We start from the raw sequence: 17,401 nt of genomic DNA, 5'->3' as shown, positions 1-17,401 counted from the left end.
TGAATTACATTGAAAAGATTAACTTAAGTTTGATAGGGGACCAAAAATATTTATCTGATGCAATTCATCATGGTTAATTAAGCTATCTACCTGAGCAAAATCCATGTTTAGTATTAAACCCCATGTTTATATTCAAGGAACTTGAGATAAGATGCTCATCGGGGAGCTTAACAAAAATAAAAACAAATTCTTGCTTTCTGTTAGAAAAAAAGTGAAGGCCAGACCTTTTAGTGATTTCACAGGAAATTAATGAATAACTGAAATATCTGCAGTAAATATTTGTTTGTACATAAAATAGATCAGCAGGAAGAATGTCATTCCAATTAGGATGTTTATCTATTAACTTCAGAGAGGTGAAAAAAATAGTTAGCTAGCTAGCTAGATAGGAGAAAATGATCACTGTGAAAATTCCCAGAGGAACAAATTAAAAGTAATTTTCAAGATCTAGAAATGATGAAAATGGATGCTCAATTTAATTTGTAATGTTGATAGACTAATATTAGTTAATATCTTCTTTACTTATCAGATTATTGGATGTTAGAATTTCTAAAAGAAAAGAGAAGGTACAACCACAAGTGTCCCCTGGAACTGATCTCTACCTTAAACCATGGGAAGTCCAAGACATCCAACTGAAACTAGCTTCACTGCAAAATAAAGCAGAGGTTAGAATGAGTCAATGAACTTGGATAGTAATATAGCAACCATAAAGTTGGGGCTTTCTAAAAGGGATGCTTATTGATTTACTTGTCTCTTTTTTAAATTTCCAAAATAAGATTTTATAAAATGGTATGATAAAATAACAGAAAAATCTCAACTACAGTTTATAGAGTCTTTTTAACAGTCCTTGGGTTTTCCCAAATATATTATCTAGCTATATTTATCTCATCCAATCTCAACTGTAACCCCATAAATTGGATGTTGTTATGTCCTCTTTAGTATTTAAAAAGGGATCGGATCCTCAAAGAGTTTTCCATATGTAAGTGTATTTCAAATCTGTGGACATGTAAGAACTAACTAATCTGGATAAAAATCCAGATTCTAGATCTCCTCCTTTCTAAACCCTCTAATTCAGTAGGTATGGGGTGGGGTGGAGATTGGGAATCCATTTTGGAAACAAGCCTCCACAGTGATTTCTGTCCAGAGAAACGCCACTTTCCCCCAAGCTGCCCTGTGAAAGAGAAGAGCAGATCCTGGGTTTCAGACACTGTCAAGATAAATTGAAGGAAAATAACTGTGCATATGTTTTAGACATAAGACAAATTTATCATCTTATCAGTGAAAGAATAAAAACCACACGTTTTGTTTAATTGCACATGAATACAGGACAAGGCACTTTTGGCTTATGTTAACATGGTAACTGTAGCAATGCAGTGATGACCAATTCATTCTCTAAAAATAACACTTGAATAGCTAGCATAGGCACATTCATATGTGAAGCCAATGCAAACATGCAACATTGCCTGGAGAGGAGAGCAAAATGCTTGGAATGAGAGTGTGTTCAAATCATATAGAAAAATTTAATAGCTTTGATCCTGACTGGAGTGATCTTTGGAGGGCCTATGCAGGGTTTCCTGAACATTGCATAGCATTTCAGACTGCATACTCATTCATTCATTTATTCACTTAAGCAATAGTTCTATGGACAAAGTTTTGATATTACTAATCCTTTAATGCAAATTATTAGAAAGTGTTATTATCTTCTTTAAATTATATCTTAAGTCATATTTACCTCTTCCACCAGAAAGACAGTTGGGTAATAATTTTTTAAATGACATTATTGTGTGTACAAAGCATTCTCGTCTTTTCACCATTGTTTATCTGCTACATTATGATTTCAAGGTCTGAATTAATACTAGATAAACTGAGAAACACCGAGCCACAAAATTCGAAAGTGCAGAAAAAATGTAATTTTCTTTATACTGGTCCTTTTCTTTTTTTCTTTTTTTTTTTTTTTGAGACAGAGTCTCTCTTTGTTGCCCAGGCTAGCGTGAGTGCTGTGGCATCAGCCTAGCTCACAGCAACCTCAAACTCCTGGGCTCAAGCAATCCTGCTGCCTCAGCCACCCACGTCACTGGGACTACAGGCGTGTGCCACCATGCTCGGCTAATTTTTTCTCTATATATTAGTTGGCCAATTAATTTCTTTCTATTTATAGTAGAGATGGTGTCTCGCTCTTGCTCAGGCTGGTTTCGAACTCCTGACCTCGAGAGATCCGCCCGCCTCAGCCTCCTAGAGTGCTAGGATTACAGGCGTGAGCCACCCCACCGGCCTTATCTTAAAAAGAAAAAAAAGGAGAGAAGGTATTTGTTTAATCACTAATGGAGCCATATTTGGTAGATAAATGCCTTTGATATTCTGACTCATCATCTCCTTCACTGAGCTTGGGTGATGGTTAAAGGAAAATAAAGTCTTGTTTCCCTCTTTGAAGCATGAATGGCTTTTTCAATCTCTTTTATTTTTTTTTCTTCATTACATTCATCTTCAGTTTAATTTCAAATGTTTTTATTTTTTTAAATCCCATGCACTTGAAAATCATTGATTTTTTGTTTGCAATACAAATGTAAGCAGGGGCTTATGATATCTGTGCTGTAATGGACACCCTCTATAATTTCAGCACTTCATATCCCTAACAGGAAATTTTTTATCAGTAGCATTGCTATCAGACTTAAGAGGATCAAAGTATATAATGGTTATTATCTGATAGATGCTACCTTATCCTTTACAGGGAAAAAAATGCTACCACACGTGTTAAATGCTCTTTTTCATCACATTTTCTGGGTACTTGTTTTTATTGCTCCCTTAGACTGAGATTACAGGCATGGATACAATGCCAGTCCTGGAACAATCTTTTCTCATAGCCCCTCCTCCATAAACTACTCCTTGCATTGTACATCATAACTATGGTCAATAGAGTTTGCTCCAGAGCAAAATAAGAACAAAGAGATTAGAGCTCTAGTTATGCTGTCAGATAATATAGGGGAGACCTTGGGTCTGTGCACCATGTCCCCGTCTGATTTCAGCCTCAGCTGTGATGGACAGCGCCACACAAGTTCTGACTGAGAGCCACTCACCTCAAGCATGCTCCATGCAACTTTCTACTTTCTGCCAAGAGCATTTTTCAACACTAAGTCCACTTGCCCCATAGACGAGCACAGGCCAGGCGTCTGGGTTAGAACCTCTAACGGCAGCCCCTATGAAGGGACAGAAGCCAGTGGGGGGGATGCACCTGCTTGCTGTCCTCAGGTTGACAATTCTGGGAATTCAGGTAGACATTCTGTCCACTTTTCAATGGGATCTAGTGGAGTATAGTGAATGCTGCGCACAGCTGCAACCTCAATAATACACCTGCATGCTAGTTTGTATTCCAATCCCGTCTCACCTCAGTTGCTCCTTCACTCCTGCTTCCTGAATCATCTCCAGTATAAACTATTTGTTCCCTGGTCTTTGTCTCAGGCTTTGTTTTTAAGGGAACACATACTACGAAAGTTACTTTGTTAACCATTTGCTGTTTCTTTAGAACAGGATCAACAAAGTTTATCTCTAAAGAGGAAGATTTTAAACATTTGTGGTTCATAGGGTCTTTGTCTCTGCTACTCAGTTCTGCCATTTTAGAGTCAAAACAGCCACAGATAATACACAAAGAATGGGCATAACTATGTTCTAATAAAAATTTATTAACAAAAACTGGTACTGGACTGCATTTCATCTGTGGTCCATGGATTGCTAATCCCTGTGCAACTCATAAATTCTTTCTGTAATGCAGAAAGAAATAATACACTTGGTTTCCCCAGACCTTAAGTCTCCTAATAATAATAATTGATAAAATTAAAAATTATCTTTTACTAAAATTATAATGTACAAGGCATTATTCCTATCAGGTGTTTTATACACATTATTATGTTCAATTAACAGCATTTTTATTTTGTTTATGAAAAAACTAAAGCTCAGAAATGCTGTGCTGGTTATTTATGCTGTTCACCGAAGACAGCAGTTCTCTGCCTTCTATATACATAATTGGATTGTATTTCCTAGCTCTCTATCTGGTGGGGTGAGCCCATCTAATTACTTCTAGACAATGCATTATAAAATTTAATTGGTGCCAAATGACCCTCCCGAACTCTTTTCCCTTTGCCCAATTTTTTGACAAACTCCTGTTAGTGGATACTAGATTGAGGACAATTTGGACCAGCCAATACCCAGTGGACATGTAACATGAGGGAGAAATACAAGTGAGTTTTTGGAAGTTATTTGGTACCACGGCATAACTTAGCCTTCCTGGCTAATATAGAAGCTAAATAACTTGACCACTGACACAGCTGATGAGTGGCATCAATCAAATTTGAATATAGATCCTCAAACTCCAAAGCCTGATATCTTTTCACTGCACCTCTTTTACTATGAGTAAGTCGTTTTTCTGCACGCTAATAAAACAGCATTTTAAGGCAAATTCTTCCTGTCGAGGGATGCCACTGTCTGAAGGGCTAAAGACCTCCTGTGTTGGCTGGGTTCAAAAATGCAAGAAATGAGGACAATCCAGAAAAGGATGAGCAAAAATGTACATTGATTCTAGAAAAATTTTCAAGTACATAAAATTCACATTCACTGGCTTCCCATCTTTTTCTACTCTATCCACAGTTTCTATCATAAAAACACTCTGGACATTTGTCCAGTCATGGTGATTTACCCATCTCTAGTAACTACTTCCCATTTCTCTACAATGGGGATGAGAACTCCCCACTCTGTGATCTGACTATTTCTAATTGACCATGGATAGATCCCTGGATCCAAACTGGGACAATCAGTTGCTCTTTCCAGGGAGCCTGCAACTTCTTTCTATTGTCTTGAGTTTAGGATCTTTATGTTCCAAGACTGTGGAGCAGCAGCCTTCATCCTGCCACCTAAGGTCTTTGGAGAGAGACATAAGCAGACATACATAGAGGAGGCCAAAGAAAAACCACAGAGAGAGCCTGGATAGTACCTGAGATCTTGGTTCCAAGCTCAGTTGCACTCCTGTCACTGGGTTTAAAGAGATATTCCTCAAGTCTGGCAAAGAAAAGAAAAAATCTGTCAGTTTCCTTCAACTAGATCAAATTGTTGTGTTTTTTTGTTGTTGTTGTTGTTTTTCACTTGAGGAATCCTAAAAATACAACACATAATCTCTGAATATTTTAACGGCACTGCTCAGAAATTTAATCTTAACTGAAAGGTCACGTTTTCTAGTAAAAATAACTGGTCTCAGGACCATGAGAATATTGTGTTAAAATAATTCACTCCTAACTATTTTATAGAAGGACCATTAATAATAAATAAATCTCTGAAGGTGGACTGAATATAGGCTGGAATATTTTTATCAAATGTCTCTCCAATTCTCTTCAAATTATCCTCACCCTTTCTCAAATCAGACCAGCCCTAATACAGTATGTGATTCCCAAGCCAAAAATCAGAAAATACATATTTCCTAGCACAACAGAAGAAATTAGTAAAAAGTTTGACTTGTGCTATTATAACTTACCTCTTATTAATTAGGAAAAAAGAAAGAAAATAATTAATTTAGTGTTTTTGTTTTTAAAATATGGTCAGTTTGTGATTGTAAAAATATATACCAAATCATAAAATATTCTTGCTTCTCTCAAAGGGTTAAAGATAAATGATTTGAATGAAGCAAATATCTCATTTTATTTTACTCATAGAGGGAAGTAAGTTATATCCTGTAGTAATGTCAGTAGGAAGTAACATGATTCTATATATCTGTAGACTGGTTGGCTTTGCATCATTTGCTATATAAATAGAACTATAAAATGTTAGTTTTAAACAGAAAAGAGATAAACAACTATTTAAAAATAAATCATTTTATCTTTAAAATCATAAACATAAAATAAATAATATGTGGTCTGCATCAAAATCTCCTGAAATTCAAGAGGCTAAACTGAATTAATATTATATGTTGCCTCAGGAGTTGCAGCTGATTGCCTCAGGAAACATATAGATATATAGCTATATATCTCCTGAACTGTTATGTTAAATAAAATTTGAGTAAATCAGACTTGGTTTATGCCTAAATATTTATAGTTTGGGGCATTTTAGCATCAATAACTTTTCCAGAAATCTTGATGTTTATTTGGATTGAGTTTATCCTAAAATGATTGACATTAGAGGGCTAATTACACTTTTGTATTATTAAAATATCTAGTCCTGTGTTGAATGATATTGTTGTTATTCTTACATGCATTTTATCCTAACATGCTTTTTTATTCTATTTTTTTTATTTTAGTCTCCCTGACATTTGAAAAAATATTTTTGAATAAAGGTTTTTCTGAAAGATTTCATGTAATAAATTTTATATAAATGTATGAAATCATTACAAAATTTTTTTATATTCTAAATTCTGTGAGTGATCTAAGTTTTCAGTTAAATCTTAGAACATTGAAAGGAAGGCAGATGTTGATTATTTAATGTTTAATGCTCAGCAAGAATTAATTTTATGGTATTACAAATGATTAAAAAATGACACGTACTACAGACCTAGAATTTCTGATTTATAAACTCATTTTTATATTCACATTTTGGAGAAAATTGTGGACATATTAAACTGCTTACATAAGCTTTTTGCAGAAGTAACTACAAAATGAAAAGCAAAATTTGCAGTGCCATTTGGCTGGCTAATTTATCTAAAATACTATAACTGTAAAACCAGGTAGAAGGTCATAATTATAATTTTTTCTCTGTGAAACCTGTGACAGATCTCCCCATATTTAGAGAATTCAGCATTTTTGCCCATTCTTAGGAGGTTAAAAAAGAGTATTCAAGAAAGACAAATTATAATTGCAATTTCTTAATAAAACTGTGAGGCACACATGTATGTTAATAAGTCTTGTAATTTCAAAGAATAGAGAGAATAATTCCTTTTTTACTCTAAACATCCAGAAGAGTGGTCTTATTAATTCAAGGTCTCTTATCCTTCTAAAGGAAATCATCTAAAATTTTATGCGGCCGTTTAAATGATTGCTTTGGGAAATTTATATGGTAGTCATGAGAACAAGTAAAGAAGTCAAGGCAATGTTGATCATTTTAATGGTGTGCAAGTGATCCATCCAATTTGTAAATACCTTGGCCCATTCTCTAGGTCATGAATGATCAGAAAAGGCATTTATGCAAAATTAATGAAGTAAAATATAAGCTCATTAGTAGCTAGAATCTTAAGATTCTTAATTGGTCATGTTCGTTGTAAATACTCTTCCTGAGCTTTTAAAAGAGAAAAACATCTTCTTAACAGGGTTATTGCAGAGTTTTTCAAGAAAATATATTTTCTATTTAATAATTCAGAACTAATTCTTTTGTATGTTTTTTAACATTCTGATGATTCCTGAGAATAATAGTACTTCTCTACAAAATATACTTCTCTGCTTTCATCAGTATTTGTCCTCATAGAATTAGTAAAGATATGAATATATCTTCGTATATATGTTCGTATATCTTGACAGCCCCTATCTTAGAAATTAATTGCAGTGTAGACAAATGGTACAAACCTGAGACCTGGAACCAGACCCATTTCTTTAACACTGTCCCCCTCAAAAAATCTTGACACAAGAATGAGAAAGATAATAGGAAAACTGACCAAGTTGTGGATGCTGGAAAGAGTCCCATCCTACAGACAAAACTTATTGATGATATCTGGACAATAAATACATATTGCAAACAGTGATAGCTCAGGAAAACAGTCTGGCAAGGGAGATCTGACCTAGAACCTATCTTGGAAGTCCTGAAAACAGTGATGGAGAGAGGGACCTGGGTATCTTCAGAATCCAAGGCAAACAGGCAGAAGAGATCAGAGAAGTCTGAGAGTAAGTAACTGGGCCTTAATTTTGACACACAGACTAAATATAGAGACAACACAAAATCTAATCTCCGAAGCTCAAGGGAGGGGGGGACCCCAGTCATGGAAGGATGAAAGAATCAGAAAGACTAAAAGACAAGGAAATAGAGTTGAGGGAACAAAGCAGAACCCTAGGCACTAGAAATAAGATACTAGAATGAGAAGCTTGGTTTTTATACTAAATAATTAATTGGTTATTCATGATTAATTTATCATAACTATGGTAAAAATCTAGGAAGGACACTATATCAAGTAATGTTTTCTTTGGAACTGAGACAACCTTGAGCCTGAAACTGCAGGTCAAATATCCCAGGCCCTGGGAAAAGGAGTCTGCAGAGAGGACAAGCAGGTGGTGTCAGAGGCTTCCCTGCAAAAGTCCCAGTGTGGCCGCTTTATATTTTACTCCCATTAAGACCTAAACCTAATTCCTCACATGTATCATGAAGATCACGCCTACTACTCTGGTTTAGAGAGAGGATTAAATGCACTTGTGTAATTAACGCCCTGGGCCCAGAGTGTGGGCACAATAAATGTTTATACCACTCTTTTTGTATGATCATGATCCAGAGTTTCCAGCTTCTTTCACACCCAAAGCCCTAAAGTCAGGTTCCTTCTTATGCTTTTTTCTACTTAATTTCTACCCCAACCAATCCAGATTCACTTATAAGTACAAACAAGAAATAACTACATCGATAAAATATATAAGCATAGTTATAGAACAAACATCTATGTACCTTTAGGAGACATACGGAGGCATCAAAAGCCTCGAATCCAGTGCACTTTCCTTTTCTATTTTACAATCCACATCACAATCTGACCAAGGGAAGGCTGAGTGGTGGTGAGGGCTCAGGATGGAGAACATTCAGTGGACAAGTTGCAGCTCTTCCTCATCACCTTCCTATGAAGAGCTGCCCACTGCTGAAGCATCGCCAACCATCTCCTGATCTGTGTGATCAGGTTAGACGTGAGTTTAGCACAGCCGAGCTGTCTTGATGGTGTAATTAGCAACAGGCCAAAACCAGAAGCTCAGCTCCTGGGGTTTGCAGCAAGGCCTCTAGGCATCCATCATTAGCCTGGCTTGATGTTTCCTGCCAAGGTTTACTCAATGTCTAAGAAGATACAATTTCCACATGGTGGCATTGAGCGGGACAGAGACATCTCTTCTTAACTGCAGCAAGTGGAAGCTCTAATACAGGAGCTGGCTCCCTGATCTTGGCTGGATTTCAGGTTCCCAGGAGCCTCTGTTTATAGCAGCAGCAGGGATTCCTCTTTTCTCTCCACCCTAATCCAAAGCCACATCAGTTATGTGCACAGAAAAGCCTAAATATTTTAGCATAAAAAAATAAATTGAAGTGTAGCTTCTCAGCCCTTTTTATCTCTCCCAACATTTCTCTGGGATAGACTTTTTTTCAAAAAGCAAACTAACTAACCAAAAAAACCACCTACGATATTTTTCATTCACTTCAATCAAGAGATGGAGTTTATTTCTCTGTCATTTGAATCTAGGTTCAAGTATGTGACTTATCGTGGTTAGTGAGTACTTAAGATATGTGATTCAAGCAGAGGGTGGCTAGCACTGGCACTTTGAGGCTGGCTCTTTTTTTCCTGCTGGGAACCCTTTTGTCACCATGTGAATTGGTTCAGGCTGGCCTCCTAGAGAATGACAGACTATGAAGGCAAGGCACACCAATGAGTAGGGCCCTCCTATGTGATCTAGCCCTAACCAAGCTGGCCCAGATCAGAACTGCCCAGCTGACTCACAGAACTATGGAGAAAATACTGCTGTTTTAAGCCACCAATGTTTGAGGTGGTTTGCTCTGCAGCAAAAACAAACAAATGCTCTCTTCCTTGGTTCCCATAATACAGAGTTTCAAAAATAAAATATTATTTAATAGAGGTGACTTAGATGAGTAAAATCTTTAAAAGTAGCACAGCATAATGTTTTGTCATTTTTTTTCAGAAAAAGAAATATTAAACAAATTTATGTTGTCCTAATGAGTAAGTAAAACAGATGATAGTTTATGTAGCAGCACATATCTATGCATGCATGTGCTTGCATGTCTATTCAATAGTAACTATTAAAATTGCTTATATTTATTAGTATCATTAGTTTCAGAGTGAAGAATTGGGGGAGGGATGTTTGTTTTTGAATTACTTATACTGGAAAATACTACCTAAGCAAAAACATTTTTCTTTAAATAGGAAACAGCATCTAACTGGATTTGGTTATGATATGGCCAACAGTGATTCTATGCTGGAATAACTTTACTTATGTTTTACTTTAATAACATGGTCCAGTGGTTCACAGAAGAAATGTGGCCCCTTCCATTTATGAAATGCTGAGGAAATTGCAAACAATTTATGACAAAAATTTTCTGAAACATCCACATCAATAAAAGTATCCCTTTCTAGTTTATGACTGAAAATCAAGTCATGATCAGTAGCAGTATTGATTTCTTCTTATACAATCTCCTTTTGAATCACTAATTCATTAAAGAACCATTAGACTGATAAGGTCCACAAATTTCATGGTCTTGGATCTTCCAGGAGAAACTATGAATAACAGTTTTAAAAAATGTTCTAATGTGGTAATGAACTGATGTCACTTGAGGCAAAATAGTGAAACAAGCCAATACAGATCAACTGACATGCAAGATTGGAAAAATTTTTAATTTGCATATATTAGTGTGATTACATATATAACATGTATTATATAATATCAATGTCTAATATTTTTTGAATCATTAGTCAATTTCAGAGTGATGAATTTTAGGGGAAGGGAGAAGGAGGTGTTGTCTTATTTTATTTACTTATTAGGTTATTCCTCTTGAGAAATTCTACCCAAGATAAACCTTTTTTTCCTTAGAAATAGAAAAAAACAATGAATTTGATTTTGCTTCGACAGACCTAAGAGCCAAATATTTGAGGTAAAGATAAACAATTGTTTTTAAAAGGCAACAGAAATCTTTACTATGAACTGCAAGTATTCTATACTACCATCCAGAAAACTATATTAGTACATTTGAATTCATTTTCTTTTGTCTTGTCTTCCTTTTTTTTCCTTATCTTAAAATGTTGTTCATCAACTTCTTTCTCATCGATACCTTTCTTTTTACTCTATTATGATCCACACTGGTGTCTTTGGGTAGCATGATTTTAAGCTTCTTCAAAATTTAAAGATCTTTCACTTAATACAGAAATATTTAAAATAATAATACATTGACATTTTTCAGTGAGATATAACTACTCAAACAATATACATGACAACAAATAAAGGCAAGTATTTTGCAAATCAGTAACTATAATAGTAGTCAATCAAAATTAGGAGAATGTTCTCTCCTGAGAATTTATGCTAAACATAATTACTAAATGATAAGAATGAAAGATAAGCCATATGAATATTATAAGGTTGTAAATATCTTTTGCAACATTCTTTATTATAGCTAAAAACAAATCCCAACCATATAAAAATTGCAAAATGTGAGTAAATAGATTCTGATATGTGACAGAGAGTACACAATGAGCAGTCTAAAGACTGTTCACTATGTAGAATGTTTACAATATAAAGTTAAGATAAAAATCAGATCTCAGTGCTGCATCTGCACAATGTTTACATCATTGTCAAATTATGTGTGTTTATCTTTGAGAACTGGAAACAATTTGGGAACATAAATCAGAACAGAGTAGCGAGATTTTGAGATGAGTTCTTTTAAAAGTTTCTTTATTATTAGGATGTTTAACCACCAATTAAAAAAACTCTTATCTACTTCTATTAATAAACTAACACTGTAATTCAGATAAAAGTCACTGGTAGAAATATCAGCCCATAAGTTCCCACAATCAAGAGATATACATTTATTTTTCTGTACCTAAAATTAATTTATCTATGGGGATACCATCCTCCAGAATCTCAGTCAGTCCAGGGTGTTCCCTGGGGTTCCGTTGAGGAATCCCATCCTTGTTTATGTTTATCCTTTAGTCCCAAATCATTCCTCTCTCCTTCCTCATTCTTGATTGCTTAGATTCTTCCATCATCTGTTCTCTTTGAAATATTCGTACTACTCTTAGAAACATGGGAAACCACCTATTATACCTATGATCCTCAGGGCTACTCTTCAAATTCTGGTTTCTTTCCCCACCAGGTACATGGGATCCTTCTGGGAGAAAATGGCACTTTCAAAACTCTGGAAGGATCTTGCTTGTCCACTTAATAGAAATCCCTCAACAATTCTTTTGCTCATGGTTATCGCTGCTACCAAAAACTCTGAAAATAGTTTACTGCTCCCTGATGACCCAGATTCCCAAACCCATCCTCACAGGAAATTTGATCATTCTTCCTAGCCCTGACTTGGATTAGATAGTAAAGTGGAGGGAGTGAGGGAGGGAGAGAGTGAGAGAGAAAAAAGCAAAATATTAAAAAATAATTCGGGACTCTAAGTGAAGAGTATATGTTTGTTAATTGTACTATCCTTTAGTTTTTCTATTTTGAAGTTTTTCAGAATAAACTGTTGGAAAAGCAAGAAAGAGCTGAATTGGAAACCAACAAGTATAGATAAGTACATTTCATGGCATTTTTGTATGGAAAAGGAGAGTGTTAGGATAGTAAATGGAAGAGAAGAGAAGCATGTAATTTCTTGCTTTTTATGTTAAAAAAATAATCCAGGGTATTTATACACACATCTATAATTTAAACTGCATATTAACATTTGAGAAACCTTACAAAAATTTCTGCCTCAGAAGTACCTTTTACATTATTGTGTTCCCATACTTTTTTTATTTGAAAATATTCCACCATGTTAATCATGACAGTATGATATTGGCAAAAGTATAAAAAAATTAGCTCAATGGAACAGATTAGACAGCTCAGAAATAGACCTAAATACATATAGTTAACTGATCTTTGATAAAAGGGCAAGAACAATACAATAGAAAAAAAAAAGACAGTCTTTACAACAAATGGTGCTGGAACAATTGGACATCCACATGCAAAAAAATGAATCTAGACACAGACCACAGACCATACACACTTCACAAAAATTTACTCAAAATGGATTATAGACCTAAATGTAAAACACAAAACTAGAAGATAGCAGAAAAAAGCTCAGGTATGGCTATGATTTTTTAGATACAATACCAAAGCATAATCTATGAAAGAAAAAAAAAATGTGAAGCTGGATTTAATTAAAATTAAAAACTTCTGGTCTGTGAAAGACATTGTCAAGAGAATGAGAAGACAAGCCAGAAAGTAGGAGAAAATATTAGCACAAGACATGTCTGATAAAGGACTATTATCCAAAAATATATAAAGAATTTTTAAAACCAACAATAAAAAAATGAGCACAATGACTTTAAAAATAGGCAAAAACCCTGAACAGACACCTCACCAAAGAAAACATACAGATGGCAAATAAGCATTTGAAAACATACTTCACATAATATGGAAATGCATAGGGAAATGCAAATTAAAATAATGGGATACCATGCCCCTATAACTTTGGCCAAAATCCAAAACATGGACAACGCCAAATGCTGTTGTGGATGTGGAGCAATAAAAATTCTCACTTGTTGCTGGTGAAAATGCATAATTGCACAGCCACTCTGCAAGACAGTTTGGGCAGTTTCTTACAAATCTCACCTTATTTTTACCATGTCAGCCAGACATCCTGCTCCTCAGTATTTACCCAAATCAGTTGAAAAATTATGTCCACAAAAAAACCCAGCGCACTGATGTTTATAGCAGCTTTATTTGTAATTGTCAAAACTTAGAACCAACCAAGATGTCCTTCAGTAGGTGAGAATTATAGATAAATAAACTGTGGTACATCCAGACAACGGAATATTGTTCCATGCTAATAAGAAATGAGCTATCGAGCCTTGAATGAGCATGGAGGAAACATAAATGCATACCTACTAAGTAAAAGAAGTTAATCTGAAAAGGTTACATACTGTTACATAATTCCAACTAGATGACATTCTAGAAAAGAAAAATACATGGAAGAAGAGCAATGGTTTCCAAGGGTTAAGTGGGGAGTGGGGGGATGAATGGGTGAAGCATGGAGAATTTTTAGGACATTGAAACTTTTCAGTATGATACTATAATGGTAGATACATGTAATTATACATCTTAATACCTCATAGAATACACACCAAGAGTGATACCCTGGTATAAGCTATGGACTTGGGGTCTGATAATCATGTGTCTATGTCAGTTCATCAGTTGCACCAATTGCCACTCTGGTGCAGGGTGTTGATAGCCAGGGTGGGGAGGTAGGGAACCCTCTGTACTTTCTGCTTCATTCTGCTGTGAACCTAAAACTGACCCCAAAGTAAAATCTATTTAAAAGGAAAAATAATTCTAAAATTATAAAATTGAGGAATAAACTAAGAGCTGGTTATAAGATCTAATAAAAGTCACTAAATACCTCTGGTATTATTTTAATAAAATATCTTCTAATACCTTCATGAAAAAGCCTATGTTACTTTTAACCCTCTTTCCCAGGAATCCTTCTTTTACCATAATATGGTTTTATTTTTACTTACCCAAAGGTATTTTTCCTTTAAAAATTGAGAGGCTTTTAAGAATGATATTGAAAATATTTCTGTATCGTTTTGTTTATCTAAATTTCTGTGATTAGGACCCTTGTTGTAGTTGAACTTATTGAACTTGTTCCTTAGTAGCTAAGAGACAGAATAAAGACATTCTTGCTATTCTCTGATACAATAAGCCTATGAATGTTGTATCATTTTAATGGGCCAAATATTTGAAATAAAACCTTGTGGTTATAGGAAAGACACTCATATTTCATGAAAAATATTGCTTGAGAAGAAAATACGTGAACTTTTATCCAAAAAAGTAAGTATATACAAATTTGCTACACACTAAATTTATCAATGAGAAGTCTGATTTATAGACTCATGAGTGATACAACTGTGGTGAATAATGAAACAGTCTACTGAGGCCATGGTATTGCTGAAGGCAGCCTTCTGGTAACCTGTGTGGTACCTCAGTCACCTCAGCTAAATTAATCTTGTCCATTCTTAACAACAGGAAACACCAGGATTTATTTTACATTGTGTTAGAGCATATGTGCTTCTCTAAAAAGGCTCTTTGAGAAAAGTCTTGGCTCTGCCTGAAGGTATTAACTATAGCAGACCTCCAGGGATAAGAAACACTAGTTCAGCTCTTAATTATTTTATCAAATGTCAGCCTTGCCACATAAATGCCTAAATTCTAAAGCGAGTGGGTTGCCTTTCAATCAACAAAACAAAACATCTACACTTGACAGATTCCCATCAGAAAACCCATGGAGACAATTGCTACTCCAGAATCATAAGAACAGACTAGCCATTTATTTCCTGTTCTGCTCTAATTTTCACTTTTGTATCTGATCACAAGAAAAAGATAGACATTTACTATATTACATTAACTCTTCTTATGCAGCCATGTCTTCTTGTACCTACAATTGTCTTTTATGTGGAGAATTATGTGAAATAATGATGTTATCTTATGCATTGCTTCATTGTTTGTCAATACATCATAAGAATTTATTGTGAACTTCCATCCCAATTACAATGCCATGTCATAAATTCTTCTGAGTTCAGAACTAGGACAATTTGTCCATTTCTAGTTATTTGACATTCTTTATCAAATGAGGATTATTCAGTTCAATGCTGTTATCTTTTCACTATGTCTGCCAGGAAGTTCAGTGATCTTTACTTCTGTAGCTTCATTAGCTTTCTCCATTTCCCATCTTTTGTCATCCTGCCCTTGTTTTCATTTTACAAAATTTCACTTTATCTCCAATATTACAAAACCCTTTACATAATAAAAAAGAAAAAAACACCAGGATGTTTGTTGAGTGGATACTATTTAGTGATGCATGGTACTAAATGAGAACACAGCAGCCAAAAGTCAGATTAAAGATGGGAAGGAGGATTTGAATACTCACAGCAAGTCAGACATCCAAGCAACGATGTCATAAAATGAAGTACAAAGTGTAATAGAAATAGGTACAAGTTGTAGTGGGAATAAAGAAGGAAAATATCTGTCTTGTTAGAAGAGAACTAGAAGACTTCACAAAAATGGGAACTCTTAACCTGGATCGTGAAGGATAGGTAGGAAATCGCAAGCAAGTATGTTTGTAATGTGTGGTAGGACATGAATCCCAGTACATGAATACAGAATTCATAAAACTTAGCATCATTTTTGTATTACCAAATGTATCTCCTTTGACCCTGCTACTGTTGTTTATTTTGAGTAAGCTAGTATCGCTCCTATGAGCCCATGAAATGTTCATCTGATTTAGGGAGTTCAAGAAAATAGTAGCTTTGATTCATTTTAGATTCCTCTAACTCTAGTGTCTTTTGCCTGGATGTTGACTTTTGAAACTCAAAGGTCAGGTATTTGATTCTTTTCATTCTTTTTGCAGTTTTGCTTTGTCATTTCTACCCAAAGGTAATAACAGGAAGATAAAACACTGCCAGGAAAGAGAGAAACCAGATACTAGAGTGCCCAGCATTGAGCATCGTAGCAAAACATCGCTAGCCTGAAAGAGGCCACAGTGGCAAAAGGGGTCTTAGATATCTGTCAGCTCCTTCACCCTCAGTTTAGGGAATAAAAATGCCATGCTAAGAAAGGCAGAGTGATTCTCTAGAGATCATCTTAGTCAGTTGGAGTTGTGGACTGCGCTTCTCATCCCTGCCTCAGTAATATTCCAGGTCTCTTCAATACATTTCCTTGATTTGGAGCACAAAATATTTGCCAAGGCAGTTTGTTACAAGGTATCAGAGGTGCATATTTCAGGCCTCTACTGGTAGAGTTTCAAGTACAGAAAGCAGAGCCAGAAACCTTCATTTTCAACAAGCCTCTCTGAGATTAATGCAAAAAAAACCCTCTATCCAAGAACACTGAGTTAAAGTCTGAACTCCATAAAGGCAGAAGCCTATTTTTGCAAATCTTTTTATCCTCAGTGCCTACGTAGAACATGGTATATAGGAAATGTCCAACATTGAATGGATGTAAACCATATTTCTAAAAATACACACCACCTTCATTTGTTGTTTGTTTCTAGCAAAAGCACTGCCACATTTGTTCTTTATTGGAATATTTTGAATTGCTATCTTTGAATTATTATGTTTCTGCATTTCTTTATAGATCAAGCTTTTCAATACAAAGCCCAGATCAAGCTTCTTCAACACAAAAAGCCGGCAGCCTCAACAAAATCCCAGGAAGCGGAACTCAAGCAGTGAAAGATAATGTTTTGTTGAAGTTGTCATTGTTCACCCTTCGAAAATGTAAACTGTAATTCCGAACCAAAACCTAAGTTACTGTTTTTGGCATTTTGTGATTTATTGTAGCATTATCTTTATTCATGAGGAAAATATAGTGAAGTCGTTTTTCCTCATTAAATATGTGATGATTAAATATTTAGGTCTACAGAGTGAATTTCTGTACATTTTATGTACAAAATATTCTAGAAATGAGAGACTTTTTTTATAAATGAAGATAAGTGAGGATAATGATTTCAC

Source organism: Microcebus murinus, chromosome 13 (assembly GCF_040939455.1).
Source record: "Microcebus murinus isolate Inina chromosome 13, M.murinus_Inina_mat1.0, whole genome shotgun sequence".
NCBI classification, from domain to species: Eukaryota; Metazoa; Chordata; class Mammalia; order Primates; family Cheirogaleidae; genus Microcebus; species Microcebus murinus.
This window is presented reverse-complemented; position numbering follows the sequence as displayed.